The sequence below is a fragment of the Phyllostomus hastatus genome, unplaced genomic scaffold (genome assembly GCF_019186645.2).
Source record: "Phyllostomus hastatus isolate PE091 unplaced genomic scaffold, TTU_PhHast_1.1 phas_contig_40, whole genome shotgun sequence".
Classification (NCBI taxonomy): domain Eukaryota; kingdom Metazoa; phylum Chordata; class Mammalia; order Chiroptera; family Phyllostomidae; genus Phyllostomus; species Phyllostomus hastatus.
This window is the reverse complement of record NW_025333872.1, coordinates 82,140,522-82,159,079: the sequence shown is the minus strand read 5'-3', so window position 1 is coordinate 82,159,079 and position 18,558 is coordinate 82,140,522.

Below are 18,558 nucleotides of genomic sequence, written 5' to 3'. Positions count from 1 at the left end.
AAGTGCCCTGTACAGGTGTACCATTTTTATCTTTCATACTATATTTGACTGTAACTTTTTTATGTTTAGATATGTTTAGGTATATGAATACTCATTAGTGTGTTATAGTTGCCTCCAGGATTCAATGCAACAGCATGCTCTACAGGTTTGTAGGCTAGGAGCAATGGGCTGTTTACCACACAGCCTGGGTGTGTAGTAGGCTATACCAGCCAGCTCTGTGCAAGTGCACTCTGAGATGTTTGTGCAATGACGGAACTGCCTAATGATCTGTCTCTCAGAACATATCCTTGTTGCTAAGCAAAATGTCACTATATAGTGTCATAATTTTTCTTCTATGTAGATAATTTCTCCACATATTGGCACTCTTTTCTCATATCTGACATTTCTTGACTACAGTTCTTTTCAAGACTTTCTACCTCCAACACTATTCTTTTGGCTTTAGGAAGAAATATGATTCATAAGCTAGAGTTTTTTTTGTCTTATTTTTGTTTTTATTTTGTTTAAGTATTTCATGGGGTTATCACACACATTAGCGTTTAGGAATTAGAAGGGAAGTTTCTGAATCAAAACACAACTTTTTTAAAAAAGTTTTTTAAAATATTTTATTTATTTATTTATTTTTAGAGAGGGAAGGGAGGGAGAAAGAGAGAGAACCAGTGTGAGGTTGCTGGGAGTCATGGCCTACAACCCAGGCATGTATCCTGACTGGGAATCGAACCTGCGACATTTTGGTTCACAGCCTGTGCTCAATCCACTGAACTATGGCAGCCAGGGCTAAAACACAACTTAAAAAAAAACACATTTAATTTTGTATGAGAATTACAACTTTAGGTAATATCAGGCTTATTATTTTGTTTCCCATTTGCTTATTATGTACAGATGAACATTAGCAGTAAATTATGAAATCTAACTTTCAATAAACTTACCCTAGTTGAAAGTTGCTTCTAGGGTAGATTGAATATGGTTATTTATAAGGACTTTGAGTTTTCTAAATTGAATTTATGGAACCACATGCTGAAAAAGATACTAGAATAGAAAAAGGAGATGGATTCCTAGATCAGAATTTAACACCACAGATCGCTCACATTTTGTGGATTTATTTACTTGTTAAATCAGGACACTGGAGTAGAATGTTTCTATAGCCTCTTCCCATGATAATTTCATTGCAGAATTTTATAAAAATTTGAAGACATCACCTTTTGTGCTGCTGTCTTAGTTTGTTACTTCCTCACATGCTCAACAAAGTCAGTTGAGTATTTAGAGTTATGACATTGCAGAGCTGGAAAGGTCTTGGTTGGCTCATGTCCATTCCCATCACCGACTATGAACATGTGTTAAAATTCCATTTTACTTGAAATATACAGAAGTGTTGGGTAAAATAGAATCACCATTTTAGAAACAGAGTTGAGCTCTAAAGATAACGAGGCCACACTGGATGCTGGACTAAAGCGTGAATTCAAAAAGAGAATGGGAAACTCATGATTTGGCTAGAAAATAGCCTTGATGATGGAATAAAATTAGATTTCCCTTACTAGAAAAAGACTATGTTTTAAATAAGTATTTGCACAGTCTTATCCCTTCAAACTTGAAACTAAAAGTCCTATCTAAATGAACATCTCCAATTAAAATTACTAAGTAAACTCCACTCAAAACACATTGAAGGAGTTAAGAAAAAGATAGTATTTCTAGGACTCCAGAGGGGAGCTTTAGGGACTAGGCATGTGGGACTGGTGTGGGATCCGAAACAAGATAATTGATCTCTAAACTAAAGCCACAGGAAGATGTGTGAGCCAAATATCCAAGTTTGCATTCTATCATCCAAGATGTGCAGTAATCCATAACTCTTAATGTTAAAATAAAGACAGTTTCATTTCTTCTTTTGTTTGTTGCTTTTAGTTTTATATCACACACGAGTGAAATCCTGGGGTTTTCTCCTTTCGCATCTAACGTATTTCACTTAGCATAATAATTTCAAGATCCATTCATGTTGTCAAAAATGGCCATATTTTATCCTTTTATATGGTGAGTAGTATTTCATTGTATGTATGCCATACCTTTTTTTTCCAGCTGTGAAGGAAAAGGGGCTGTGTAGCAAACCTGAGAAGATCACGGGCCTGCCAAGCAGGCCCGTCAATCTCGGTGACTGAAAGTAACCCCACAGGAAGATCTGTTCATAAGTTGTTAACTGAGCAGGTCACGGTGGGTAGTCATGCCTCAGGCCTCTATCTCCTTAGGAAAGGTTAATCTTTTCTTTAAGTGAGCCCTGCTCATTGTTCTTGTGCATCTAGGTTAGCATAACTTTTAGATACCAGAGTAACCTTTTCCAGGCCCCTCAGAGGTTTAGACACCTTCATGGGGGCACAGGCACTGAGATGCCTCACTGTTATCTCATTGCCTGTACATCACCTCAATGTTCAATGTTACTTTCAGTGTACCCACCAATGTAAAAGAAATATGTTTCTCTCCATTTTGCTTTCATTCAGTCACAGAAATTTTCCTGCTTTGCTTTCGCCTGCCTCCTTAATCTACCACCAATGGATTCCATGGAATCTGCTTTATGTTTTCTCCTTTGATTCTAAATATATAAAATGAATGCATAACTGCCATTCTGAACATTTCTCAGTCTATTGAGATCTTTTTTTCCAGGTATGTCCTCACTTTGGCTCCAATAAACACACTTAAATTCTTACAATTTTTTTTCTGTAGATTTGGACATTTTTAATACTGTTATAATCATCGAAGGACACTTAGGTCATTTCCATGTCTCGGCTATTATAAATAATGCTACAGTGAACATTAGACAACAGAATGATGGTCACCAGAGGGGAAGGGAGCTGGGGAGAAAAGGAGGTCAAATACATGGTGATGGAAGGGGACTAGGCTTTGGGTGGTGAACACACAATCTAGTACTCAGATATCATATTATAAAGTTGTATACCTGAAATTTATATAATGTTATTAACTAATGTTAACTGAGTAATTTTTGATAACATAAAAATAAATGAAAACAGTTGTAGTGTTAAGCTCTGAACACCAGTAGAAGTAAACTTAAATCACTCTGTAAAACACGTCCACAAAGTTGGTCACATAATGACGGAGGAAAATTCAGTTTTGGCTGAAGAACTGTTCACATTCAAAACTTTGTGATCAGAACAATTAATGATTCATGTTCAAAGCTTAATATTGATCTGAAGAAAGTGTCTAAAATTGATAAAGAGAAGAAATATATGTAAGAGCAATCACTGATCAAAAATCTCTAATAGGAATGCAGAAGATAAGAGTAGAAAGGAGAAGAAATGATATTCATAAAGATAAGAAACACGTATTTATCACAATTAAAGAGAACAGAAATATTTAGCTTTAAGAAACATAATAAATCTTTATTAAGATTAGTAAACATGATTTAATCCCTACAGATATTAGAATGGGTACCAAAAAGTAAGAAATAAATCTCAAAATCAATTAAAGAGAAAAGGAAAATTACCTATGGAGACACTTAACAGCAGACTTATTAGAAAAATATATAGGACAGAAGGCATGTCAAATACTAAAGGAAAAGTAATTAACCTAGATTAATTGCTCCTTATTTTTCCAAACGAGGACAAAATGAAGATAGGTTAATGTATAGAAAAAAATCACCACCTAGAGATCTATACTGAGGAACTAGTTTTAGATATTTTATTAAAAATAATACAACAAAAAAGGAATATATGATGCAATGGTAAGCAAATATCTTGATAAATCTAGATAATGAATAGTAATAGGAGGTTAACGAACATTAGAGTTAAAATATTATATTGCAACAATATAGAAAATGGATATAATCCAAGTTAAACATTTTAAGGTCTTTGTAATTTTCTGGAGGTGAAACAGCAAAAGCTGTAAGTAGGTAGAACTTGTTAAGATACATTCTCTGATTTTCAGATATGATAACAAATAAGCCATATAAATACTCTTTAAAATTATGCATAGTTAATATATTACTATATTTTGTTAAAAAGAAAAATAATGTATTACTTTCAATCTATCAGTTGGGACAGAAATACGATTTTTGTAACAGAGCAGGTGGAGGTGTTTGAAAAAACCAAAAACCTTTAAAATTCCAAAGGAAAATCTGAAAAGAGAGAAAAATAAACTCAGTGGCAAGTAAGGTAAATAGAAAAACAGAACAAGATGGTGGATACTAAAAGATATTAGCAATTAATATATATATTAAAGTCACATGTTAAAAATGTTTTCAGATTAGGCTGGAGAGGGAGACCTCAGACACGTGACAGGTAAGCGGAAAGCCAAAGCTGATAACGGATCACCTGGGATAATGGCGACTGCAACCATAAGAGCAACAATGACCAAACAAAGCTGTCATGGTACTATTAATAGCAGACAAAGTGTGGTAATTAGATATTAGGGTGAGTACTTGTTGTTAAAATAAATAATATATGAGAAATACAACATAATCCTTGGTCTTTGTGTACCTAGTTAAAGAGACTAAAATCTTCAAAATAAAAGTGTACCGAATACAGGGAATATTAAACAAAAATCAGAAACTCTTGCATAGGTTATAACACACCTCGGAATTTCATAGAATAGGTTGCAAACATTAGTGGGCTTTTAAAAATTTTTGTATAACAGAAAACAGCTTGTTCTAATTGGATGGAACCTACAACATATATTTAAAGTACATGTTCTTTTAAAACAGACAAGGATAATTTCCAAAAATTGATCACTTATGTTATAATAGACATCTTTAAAATGCCAAATAATTTATCTTAAATTGCAGAAAATTAGCAACCCTACCCATGTTTGTAACTAACAGCAGTGACAACTACACTTACATTCATGGATATTAAAATAAGTGAACTCTATTTATTAGTATCTATAAATCTGCATTTTAAAATTTTTATTCTTATTTATTCTATTGCAGTTGTCTCAATTTTCCCCCTTACCCTCCTCCACCCAGCTCACCCCCTGCTCCCACAGTCAATTCCCACACTGTTGTCTATGTCCATGTGTCATTCATATGTGTTCTTTGACTAGTCCCTTCCCCTTCTTTCCACCATTACTGCCCCCCGCAACCTCTGGTTGCTGTCGGTCTGTTCCATGTTTTCGTGTCACTTGTTCTATTCTGCTAATTAATTTATATTGTTTATTAGATTCCTCTTATAAGTAAGATCATACGGTGTTTGTCTTTCAACACCTGGTTTATTTTACTTAGCATAATATTCTCCAGTTCCATCCATGCTGTTGCAAAAGGTAGGAGTCCCTTCTTTCTTTCTGCTGCACAGTATTCCATTGTGTAAATGTACTACAGTTTTTGTATCCACTCATTTACTGATGGGCATTTAGGTTGCTTCCAGCATTTTGCTATTGTAAATTGTGCTGCCATGAACATTGGGGTGCATAGGTTCTTTTGAATTGGTGTTTCAGGATTCTTAGGGTATAATCCCAGCAGTGGTATTTCTGGGTCAAAAGGCAGTTCTATTTTTAGTTTTCTGAGGAAATTCCATACTGTTTTTTCCACAGTGGCTGCACCAACCTACATTCCCACCAGCAGTGCAGCAGGGTTCACTTTTCTCCACAACCTCTCCAGCACTTGTTGTTTGTTTCTTTATCAATGACAGACATTCTAACAGGTATGAGGTGATACCTCATTTTGGTTTTAATTAGCATCTCTGTGGTGGCTAGTGATTTTGAAGACCTTTTCAGATGTCCTTGGCCCCTCTTATATGTCCTCCATAGAAAAGTGTCTGTTCAGGTCCCTTGCCCATTTTTTAATTGAAGTATTTGTCTCCCTAGTTTTGAGTCATATACGTTTTTAATATACTTTCAATATCAAACCCTTGTCCAAAGTATCATTGGCAAATAGGTTCTTCCACATGGTCAGTTCCCTTTCCATTTTGATGATGGTTTTTTTTTTTTTAGCCACGTTGAAGAGTTTTAATTTGATGCAGTCCCATTTGTTTATTTTTCCTTTATCTCCTTTGCTTTAGGACAGCAGTCCCCAAAATTTTTGGCACCAGGGACTGGGGTAGGGTGGGGAGACAGGAGGCAGAGCTCAGATAGGAGGCTGGAGGTTGCAGACTCCTGCCTTATGAGATATATCAGCAAAAATGTTGCTATGTGCCCTGGCTGGTGTGGCTCAGTGGACTGAATGCTGGACTGCAAACCAAAGGGTCACTGATTTGATTGCCAGTCAGGGCACTTGCCTGTTTGTGGTACCCATTCCTGGTGGGGGGTGCATGGGAGGCAATTGCATATTGATGTTTCTTTCCCTCTCTCCTTCCTTTCTCTTCTCTCAAAAATAAATAAATAAAATCTTTAAAAACTTTGTTATGTGAAGTATCTGAAATTTTACTGCCTATGTGTTCCTCTAGGACTTTTATGGTATCATGACTTATATTTAAGTCTTTTATCCATTTTGAATTTATTCTGGTGTATGGTATAAGTTGGTGGTCTAGTTTCATTTTTTTTGCATGTAGCAGTCCATTTCTCCCAACACTAAATATTGAAGAGACTATTTTTACTCGATTGTATGCTCTGTGCCTTTGTGAAATATTAACTGATCATAGAGAAATGGGTTTATTTCTGGACTCTCCATTCTGTTCCATTGATCTATGCATCTGTTCTTATGTCAGTTCCAGTCTATCTTGATTACAGTGTCCTTGTGGTATATCTTGATATCAAGTATTGCAATCGCTCCAACTTTATTCTTCTCTCTCAAGATTCCTAAGGCTATTCAAGGTCTTTGTTGCTTCCATATAAATTTTTGAAGTATTTTTTCTAGATCAGTGAAATATGCCATTGGTACTTTAATAGGGATTGCACTGAATCTATAAGTTGCTTTGGGTAGTACGGACATTTTAATGATGTTAGTTCTTACAATCTATGAACATGATATATGCTTCCATTTATTTGTATCTTTCTCAATTTATTTCTTCAGCATTCTATAGTTTTCTGAGTAGAGGTCTTTGACCTCCTTACTTAAATTTATTCCTAGGCATTTTATTTTTCTTGTTGCTATAGTAAGTGGGATTTTTCCCCTAGTTTCCCTTTCTTGTAGTTCATCATTTGTATACAAAGATGCCATCAATTTCTAAATATTGACTTTATATCTCACTATTGTGCCAAACTCACCTATTAGGTCAAGTAGCTTTTTTTGGTGGAGACTAAAAAAAGTCTTTGGTTTTTTTATGTACACTATCATGTCATCTACAAATAATGACAGTTTCACTTTCTCCTTTCTAATATGGATGCTTTTTATTTCTTTTTCTTGTATAGTTGATATGGCTAGAACTTCCAGTACTATGTTGGGTAAGAGTGGTAAAATTGGACACCCTTCTCTTTTTCCTGCTATTAAGGGAAGTGCTTTTAGCTTTTGACCATTGATTATGGTGTTGTCAGTAGGTTTCTCATGCATGGCCTTTACTACATTGAGGTGTGTGTCCTCTATTCCCACTTTGCTGAGTGTTTTTATCATAAATGGGTGCTGGATATTATCAAATGCTTTTTTGGCATCTATTGATATGATCATACAGTTTTAATCTTTTTTATGTGGTTTTTACACTTACTGATTTGTGAATATAACAAATTATTTGGTAAATTATCCATATATAAAATAATGTCATTTATGCATCTTTAAAAGTTGTAAAATGATACCTTTTATGTAGTAAATGGATAGTGCCAATAGAAAATGGCAATAAAAAGGCATATGCCAATTTTAGAGTAGGGTTTATCTCTTTATATGAAAGCACTGGGTGGTGAATGTTTATTTCTTTTAAAATTAAAAACATCTTAAACAGATTGGTCAAGATGTTAAAATTTCTTACATCTATAGAAGCATATGGGTGTGTGTTACATTTTTTGATTATGGGATATTTTATATAACATATTTTATTAAATAAATGCATTTGAAATAGTCTTCATATAAATTATAAAGAATTATAATCAAAATCATCATTGCTATGTCATGGTTAAAGGCACTGGGTAGTGCTGAATAGTTAATTTCATGTATATTCACATAGCAAGCAAATAGCCATTAAGTAACCCAGCTAGAATTCAGGTACAATATTATGGATTTAAAATTTCAAGATATTTTCACTATACCTAATATTCATTTATCCTGTTACTAGTCTTTTGATTTTTAATAAAGAATATTTAGTATTAGTGATATAGTAATGCCATCTAATAATAAGTATAGCTTTTAAATGACTCATTGTATATTGGCTACTGTTCTACACTATTGCTTTTTCCCCTCTGATTCCCTCATTTAATCTTCATAACAATTCTATAAAATAGGCACTATTATCATCACCCCTTAAAAATGAAGAAATTTATTACCTGATCTCTTACACATTAGGATTAAATTTTTATAGAAATTAATTTTTTATTTATCTCAGTTTCTTACTCTGCCCTGGACCACTGCTTTGTTAACCCATCATCATTCATTATTAAAGAAATAAAACTGAACTGATTCAAGAAGACATAACTGAATTTCACAGTCAGTTTTACTGGAATTTTAAAGAAATATAAAACTCTAAGAGGAAATTATTTTTTTAATTGAAGTTATAATGTCTCTTTTTCAATAATAAAGAAAAAAATTGAAAATAATTTTATAGAAAGGTTATTTTGGAAGTATTAGATGAACATTTAAAAGGAAAGAATCTTTAACATTTTTATACTCTCTATCGTATTGACATCTTAGAATTAGTTTTCCTGTGTGGTTTATAAATTCTGTAAATTAAATGATGTAAATACTCCTATTAACTAAATGTCCAAATTAAAACAGAATACAATTGTAGAAAGTAACAAGATTCTTTCTCTCTGTCTGTATTTCCATACCAGGGCACAACGATAGATAGATGACAGATAGATAGATCTTTCTGTCAGAGTAGAGGAAGGTTTTAAGTTTACCATAAAGAATGAAGTTAGAAAATCAACATTGGGCAATGATATTAATAATTAATTTAGTCCAAACAAATAAACATAAAGCAATGACATAAAAAATGTCATTGCCAATTTTTAATTGAATTATTATTGTCAGAGTTTTATGAGGAACAATATTTTACAGGGTTTTCAAGGCTCCAAACATAAAACTGTGATTGATAACAAATGGAATAATAATATTTTACAGTGCATAAACCCAGTAATCAAGACCTTAATCAAGTTATATTATGCTATAAATAATTGCATATTACTGTATATAAATTACACATCAATAAAACTGATTGAAAAAACAGTGATGTTCCACTATACACTCAATAAAATGACTAAAGGGTGAGGAGAGGATTTTGGTGAAAATAAGGATGGTTACATGGGTTTATATCTCTGTCAAAATTCATGTAACCACATTTAAAATAAGCACATTTTATTTGATGCAAATTGTAACTCAATAAAGTTACTATAAAAATTCCACCTAAGCTTATTATGATTCCGTTAACATTTTAGTGAAGGCTCTGTCATTTTTTCTTCCTGTTGGGAGTCCCATCTGTATCTTTAACTGTGTCGTCTTTATCTCGGTCTCCGTTTCCGTCTTTATTTCAGTTTCTGTATCTGCCCCTACTCTACACACGTTGCAAAAGTGCAGTTCTACCATTTGTTTCCTGTTTGAATTTTCCATGAGGCAATATTTTTAAAAAGTTTGAAAATGTTTCAAAAATATATTTCAAAAATATTTGTCATGATGAGTATATATTATACTAAACATGTTTAAAGATTATCACTTATATGATATCTTTTATTATTGTTATTTATATTATTTCTAAATTGTTATTGTGAATAACAGCAATTATTTTTTTAATATACTCACTTTTCATCTATTGTTGACAATTTCCTTTAATATAGTTATTTAAGATCTTAAGATGTTTAAGCATGTTCAGTTTGTGGTAATGTTGTAAAGTGCTCAAAAAGTATTGTCACTGTATATGTGCTCAGTAGTAGATACCAGGTACTCATTTCTGACACTAGTAGGTGACCTAATTTTTCAAACATTCATTTGTTGATGAAAAGTGTAAAATGTACTGATAATTTAAGTTTGCATTTTACTAATATTTATGAAGTTAACTGTGTTGTTATATATTTCATTTCAATTTGTATTTCTATTATAAATGTATTCATATGGTTCAATCTAAAATCAAGATGTTTACTCCTTTTTATGGATTTTTAGGTACTTCTTACATATTAATCTCATTTTTTTACATTTATTTATAAATATTTTGGCAACTTGCACATTTCTTTTACCTACCTTTTTAGTGGATGATGGTGATGGTAGCACAACAGTGAGAATATACTTAATGCCACTGAACTGCACACTTTAAAATGGGAATAGGAAGGGTCAAGTCCAGGAACATGGATATAAAGGACCCATGGATAAGGACAATGGTGGGGGAGGATTGAATGTGGGAGAGGGGTTTGGGCAGGGTAGGGGAGAGCAATGGAGGAAAAACGGGGACAAATGTTAATTGAACAACAATAAAAAACAAATAAAATGGTTACTATGGTAATTTTTTTCCTGTTTACTGATTTTATTGGAGTGATAATAGTTAACAAAATGATACAGGTTTCAGGTGCACAACTCTACAACACATCGTTTGTATACTGTACAATGTCCACCATCCCAAGTAAAGTCTCTGTCCATCACCATTTATTTCCCTTAAACCTTCCTCTGCCTCTTCCACTCCCATTCCCCAGGCAATAACCATGCTGTTGCCATTGTCCATGAGTTTTTATTTCTCTTTTGCACAATCCCCCCACATCTTCTACCTATCCTGCCCCCTCAACAGCTGTCAGCCTACTCTCTAGCTATGAATCTGTCACTTTTTGCTTGTTAGTTCATTTTGCTCCTTAGATTCCACGTATGAATAAAACCATGTGGTATTTGTCTTTCTATGACTGGCTTATTTGTCTTAGTGTTATGTTCTTCCAGGTCCATCCACGCTGTCATAAAGGGTAAGATTTTCTTCCTTTTTATGGATGAGTAGTATTCCATTGCATTCCAAACGCACCAACGCTTTTATATTCATTCATCTACTGAGGACACTTGGGCTGCTTCCAAATCATGGCTGTTGTAAATAAAGCTGCAATGTTCATAGGGGTACATATATTCTTCCAAAATAATGTGTTGAGGTTCTTTGGATAAATTCCAAAAAGTGGAATTGCTGGGTCTTAAGGGAGTTCCATTTTGTATTTTAACTCCATACTGCCTTTTCCAATGGCTGTACCATTCCCAAAAGTAATGCATGAGGGTTCCCTTTTCTCTACATCCTGGCCAGTGCTTGCTATTTGTTGACTTATTGATGATAGTCATTCTGACAGGTGGAGGTGATATCTTATTATGGTTTAATTTGCATTTCTTTGATGATCAGTGATGTTGAGCATGTTTTCATACGTCTATTGGTTATTTGAATGTCCTCCTTGGAGAAGTGTCTGTTCAGATCCTGTACTTATTTTTTAATTGGATTGTTTGTGTTTTTTGTGTTGAGTTTTTTAAGTTCTTTAAAATTTTGGATATTAGCACCTTTCCAGATATATCATTGGCAAATATGTTACCCCATTCAGTGGGTTATCTTCTCATTTTGTTGATGGTTTTCTTTGTCATACAAATCTTTTTAGTTTTTTACACATTTATTTATTTTTTCTTTTGTTTCCTTTGTCTGAGGATATAATATTGCTATGAGAAATGTCCAAGATTTTACTGCCTATATTTTCTTCCAAAATTTTTGTGGTTTTGAGTCTCATATTTAAGTCTTTAATCTGTTTTTGAGTTTATTCTTGTATATAAGAAAGTGGCCTAGTTTCTATTTTTTTCACTTGTGTCCAATTTTTCTAACACCATTTATTAAGTAGACTATCTTTACCTCACTGCCTGTTTTTCCTCCTTTGTCAATTTTTAATTGCTTGCAAAGGTGTGGGTTTATTTCTGGGGTGTCTATTCTGTTCCATTGATCTCCATGTCTGGTTTTAGGCAGTATCATGCTGCTTTGATTAGTATGGCCTGGTATTATATTTTGATATCAGGTAGCATGATTTTTCCAACTTTGTATTTTTTCCCCTCAAGATTGCTGTTGTTACTCAGGGTCTTCTGTGTTTCCACATAAATTTTTGGAATATTTGTTCAAGGTCTATGAAATAAGCCATTGGTACCTTGCTAAGAATTGCATTGAGTCTATAGATTGCTTTGAGTAGTATGGAAATTTTAATGGTGTTAATTCTTCCTATCCATGAACACGGTATTTGCTTCCAGTTATTTGTATCTTCTTCAGTTTCTTTCTCCAGTGTCCTATAATTTTCAGAGTATAGGTCTTAACTACCTTTTTTTAAATGGAAAATGTTTTACATTTGACGATGTCACGTGCCATTTCCTTTCATAAATGAGAGTATATAGTATTAGTTTCCAGTTAGCTATACAGCCCAACATTACTTATAAGCCACTCATAGTAATTTAATGCTGGTCCAAGTGTATTGGACTAAATTCCTGGTTCTGGCTTTTGCTATCTGTAAAATTACACTGTTGTGAAAATTAAATCAATCAATGCATGCATATATCTCAAACTCATTAATTTATTTCCTTCATAACACTTACCATTGCCTGAATATATTTTATTTCTTTAATTTTCAAAGGTGTCATTTAAGCTTCTTTCTATTTAAGCTTCATTTAAGCTTCTATTGCTTTGTAACAAGGCACCCTGAAATTAGTAGATTAAACCATAATTTGTTAATATATTTTACATTTCTGTGGGTTAACTGGTCTCAGCAGCAAAAGATTTGTGGCCATATTTAATTTTCAGTTTTCCCCAGATTGTTGATGGCAGAGCATCTGCTGATTGTCAACCACGTAGAGCAACCACCTGGTGTTTGGAATTGTCCCAATGTATGTCTTTTTATTGTTCCAGTTATACTCCATTAATCTGCTTATTCTTGCACCAATACCATAGATTTCAAATAACTCAATATCACTTCTGAGTATGTATCCAAAAGAGTTGAAATCAGGATCTTAAAATGATATTTGCATGCCCACGTTCACTGTACCATTATTTTCATTGCCACGATATGGAAATAACTTAAAAATCCATCAACAGACAAATTGATAAAAAATGTGGTGCATATAAATAATGGAATGCTACTCATCCTTAAAAAACAAAGAAATTTTACCATTTGTGATGACATGGATGGACTTGGAAGAAATGATGGTGAAATAAGTCAGTCACAGAAGAATAAATACTGTATGATTTCCCTTATGTGCGGTATCTGAAAGAGTCAAACTTAACAGAAGCAGAAAATAAATTGGTCGTTGTCAGAGGTTGGGAAGTCTTTCAATGGGTATAAAGTTAACAGTTATAGAAGATGAGTAAGTCCTAGAAATCTGCTGTATGGCATAGCACATATAGTTAACAACATGGCATTGTACACTTAACATTGTGTAGGAATGTAGGTCTTCAGTGTTTTACAAAAAAAGCAAAAGGACACAAGCTAACTTTGGGAAGTGATAGGTATGTTTATTACCTTGACTGTGGCTATGGTATCATGGATGTATGCCTGTGTCCAGGCTCATCGAATTGTATACATTAAATATGCACAGTTTTTTTTGTACACCAGTTATAATAAAGCTACAAAATAATCTAGTTTTATGATATATTTTAGTACCTGACAGGATTATATGTATATGTTTTATTGGCCTCCATGAACACAGTACTAAAGGGAGGCTCTTTACCTTCAGTCTGTATCTTACTTTGAAAACATGTCGTTGGATGAAGGTGTAAAGATGAGAAAAATTTGTATTTTCCAATCTGGCAAGTTCTGGATTGTATATGACTTCACAACTCTGCTTACCAATTTATCTTCAAGCTCACCTCTTACTTTTGGTTTATATTTTTTGCAGCTAAGAGAGGAAAGCCCAAGCTGTCAACATTCTGTTTCCCTTGCAGTTCTATTTACGCAATTCCAAAAACTCATTAGGTACAATTTTAATCACCTACGCAACCTCATGTGAGAGCATTACCAAAGATTTCTTTACTGCAAAGTAATTGTCTCAAATTTCTCATCCTCCTAAAACAGTTCTCTTCACATTTTCACATCCTCTTCTGTCTCTTCAGAGCCTGCTGCTTGTTGCAAAGGCAGTGCCAGATAACTTAGGTGTTTACAATGGCAGGACCCCTTTTCTGGTGCCACTCTACACATCCATCAGCTCTTAGTCCAAACTCACTAGTTTGCAGATTGGGGGTAGGCGGGGGATGGGTAGGCTCAACCCAGCTGTACCCGTTTTTTGAACCAGCAAACTAGCCAGATTTTGTTCTTGTGGTTAAAAACACAGGTGCTGCCTACATGCTTTTCTAGACTTCAGTCAGGTTATTCCCATTAATGTCCCACTGCCCAAAGCACATTACAGGGCTAACTACAAAGCCATGAGACAGGGAAATACATCCAACTCATTAGTGAGACAGACTGCAAAGTCACGTGGTACAAAGCATGTGACTACATAAACTGAAACACTCTAAGACAACTTGCAATCTCCCTGCTTGACTGGTACAGGTGTATTTCGTTCCATACTTACAGTGAAGGCACAGGCCTGTGGAATTTTTTTTCTTACAGATGCAGAATATCTGGAAAGAGCAGAAAATGTACTCGTAAATAAATACAGTGAGTTCAGAGTGTTCCACATTCAAAGATACTGTCAGTAAAGATTAACATGTACTTAGGCAGCATTGATTGATTATTGAGTGCATATATTGAGACAGACTGGTTCAAATCTCATTTGTCTTTACTTACGAAGCTGGCCACTTTTTAGCTATTATTAGAAAATTTGTGTCCTTTGTCTCCATTTCCTCTAAGTACTTAAATAGTATAATACATAGTTCATAGGGCTTTCAGCAAGATTAAATGAGTTAATATATATAAAATCTATGAAGTAGTGCTTTGCATTTAATAGTACTAACATTAGCAAAAGCCAATCTGCAAAGTGATATTTCCATTGATAGTTGAATAAGAAAACAAAATCAGCTAAAGAGGTACCTGCAAGAACATTTGAGGGGAAAATGGAGTCAGTCAGGCTGCTTCACCTGGATACCTGGTGAACTGGGACTTAGCAGTCTCTGTACTTAAGGGCCTGCATGTGCAGAATCAAGGTCTGTTCTTTAACCAGTGATAGTCTATGTTGGCACCAGCCAGCTTTGTGTGCACTTAGTATATGAGGGAGGCGGGACTTCCACAGTGCTACTCCTGGCTGGTGGATCACCCCACCCCAGATTAAAGGCTTGTCTGACATCCCCACGGTTCCACGCATCTTCTTCCATCTGCCCGAATCCCATGTGAACCTGCCCAGCCTGGAATTGCTGCAGGACAACATGGCAAAGATACAGCAATGTGAAATCTCAAGGATAAGGATCTCAACATCCTTGAGGACTGGCGAGAAAGTCATTCATTCACTCTGAGTACTTCAATCATCTCTCCAATGTGGATAAAGATCAATGATGAGTTGTCAAACTTACCGTTTTAACATTTAAAAAATCTTGTTCTTAATTAATTTCCACAAGATGCTTATTTTATCTTCATTGTCTTCAAAACATAGTGTTTTGAAGCTTGGAATCATCCTGTTATACTCACTGTGTCACCGATTTTTTTGCTAATCAAAATGAAGACGTCATTCTTTAGATATCCTGGACAAATTTTTTTTTGAGTTCTCAACCCTCTATTCTCATGTATCCATTCAGTCTCCAGGTTTTAGAAATGTCTCTCACCAGGTATCTAAAATACTGTTTTTCCTTCTGGTGTCTTTATCTACCATGGTAATCCAGCTCCCCATCATTTCATTCATAAGCTACCTGTCTCAGTTCATTTTAGGAAGAGCCTAAGTCTATGTTAGGATACTGCTTACAACTGTCTTGTCTTTCTACAGCAATTGTCATTTCCCACGGTGCTACCTCTACTCTTACTCACATAACATGTCCTGCGACACTGAGAAGAATGTCACACTGAAGAGTCCTCAGTTTGGCAACAGGCCCTCCCATTAATAATTGTTAAAACCAAGTATTAACATCTCTAAGGCTGAACGTTCATCTTTAAAATGACAGAGGAAGTGATATTTCATTCATTCATTTTCAAACCATTTATCCAAACATACAGATATTAAATAAGTACTTATTTATTGCTCACTGAGTTCTTGAGAATCAACGGTAAGCAAGGAATGCACAAGGGACAAAAATATGTCTGGGCCTCACCCGCAAGGAGCCTGTCATATTTTTGTGTTTCTAATGAAACACAGATCAAATGGAAGATGAATGAATACAAATAGATTAGCTCACAAAAAGTTTGCCATTAATATGTGAAACCTAAGTAGAAGTGTGGAAAATAAGATTTCCTTCAATCCTTGGGTATCCAACCTGCAGCCCAGGATGCGGCCCAGGATGGCTATGAATGTGGCCCAAAACAAAATCATAAATCTACTTAAAGCCTTTTATTTTCTCCTCATCAGCTTTCTTTAGTGTTTGTGTATTTAATGCGTGGCCCAGGACAATTCTTCTTCTTCCAGTGTGGGCCAGAGACACCAAAAGTTTGGATACCCTGCAAATTAGAGCATTATTCTTTGTCCATCTAAAAACAATATTTCCTGAAATGGCTGGTTTTGATTTTCTGTTTATTGGATTAAAAACAATAAAAATGTACAAATGATGGTTTTCCTAAATTATTTCAATGAAATAATTTTATAGGAAACATTACACAAAGGGTCATTAAGGGTGCTTAATATTTAGGCTTGGCAATGACTAAGAAAAGCTTTGTTTAAACAATTAGGTCATTTTGGGCCTTGCCAATGCACACTTTAATTAAATTGATAGCAATGAAGGTAATACAACATAAAGATAACATTATAGTGGATTTAATGTCCACTACCTTCAATACTGTTTAGATTGGGATAATTAAACCTGGCATATTTATGAAAGAAAAAACACATTAATTTAAGATTACTTTTTAATGAATTTATTTGGTTTTAAAGTCTTATGCATTAAATATTTAATGCAACTTATGAATATATTTTAATCCTTCAAATATGCTGATGAATTTTTAATACTAAATAAATGTTCTTTTTCATTCCTTTTTTTCATTGTTATGTGTGTCTGTTTATGTTTTAAGCCATCCGGCTAAGACAGTGCTAATGTTTAAAATTGATTTTAACTAAATGAAAGGAGGATTTAAAAGAGGATCTAATGTATTTAAAGGCCGAAGACCAGGAATGTCACGTCCTCACATGCTCTGCCTTCTTCAGAGGAAAGCTCTTTTGCTTTTAAAGATTAAGAGATGCGTGAAATCTTCATCTCCCTTTGCTGGCCTCAGATTTATGCTCTAACCCAGAATCATTTAGAGTAAGAGTCTGTAAAAGATCTGGTCCCAAACTACATGATATTTTGCAATAAGATAATAAAATAATCTGTTTCTAGGCAAACTTATTTAAACTACATAACGGGCTCTCCATAACACAATTCTTTGGGGGACAGATCCAGATATTAGCAGGTCTGGTTTTCATTAAGCTGGCCCTTTGTGAATATATTGACTATTTTTGTCTTTTTTGGTCTTGATACTTTAGACCCAGCAACATTTGTGCTTTTATTATTTGTTTATATTTTGTGAATTGCTTCTAAAATTGCATGTTTGTTTTTCTTTCCTCATATTCTCCCCTCCTTAGTTCAGAATTGTGTTTTATTCTGTTAAGTACTGCGGACAGTGATGACGAGAGACTTCCTAAAGATAGTGACCTATGTGAGTGATAAAGCATGGTCTAAATTTATTTGTTTTACTTATGTGGTCTTAACACAGCAAATTTTATTAAATCTCTATCAATTCATCGATGAAAGACTATTAAGACATTTGTTTTCATTTATTTCTGAACTTATTCCTTTCCTTTAAAAGGAATATTTACATTGTATAGTTTTCTCACTTTAATAGTAATTACCTTGCAAGTTTTGAGATGCTTTTGTAAATACAGGACCACTCAGTGGTGATTCCTGTGCAAAAGGTCACTGAGAAAATCTGAAACTAAGCTATATCTAACTTTTCAGTGGAACAATATAAAGAATACAAAGAATACAATAGCAACCACTGTATGAGTATTTTCGTACGTGGCAAAAAGAGGGGTCACGAACTTTGTAGGGTCTTCTTCACAGGGCACTACTCCAGTTCCTGAGGGCCCCAACGTCATGAGCTGGTCACCTCCCAAAGGTCTCACCTCCTAATGCCTTCATGCGGGGGTTAGGATTTCAACGCTTTTGGAGGGCCACAAAGAGAAACCGCACACAGACATACCTGTCAGGATGCCATGGAAATAATCTAGGCTAAACATAAAGAAGTTTGGCTTCAGGCAGTGGAACTGAAAAGACAGAGTTAATTTTAAATACTGTGCAATACATTATATATCATTTCTTACTTTAGTCTACAGGGTGAAGATAGTAGAGAAAATATCAAATTAACCTCCATGACAGCCTGACCATATTGGTTTTTGCTTGTAATGTGCAAACCTTTGCCTATTACAGGAACTTGCTCACAGTTCATTCTCCAATAAATATTGGATAAATAAAT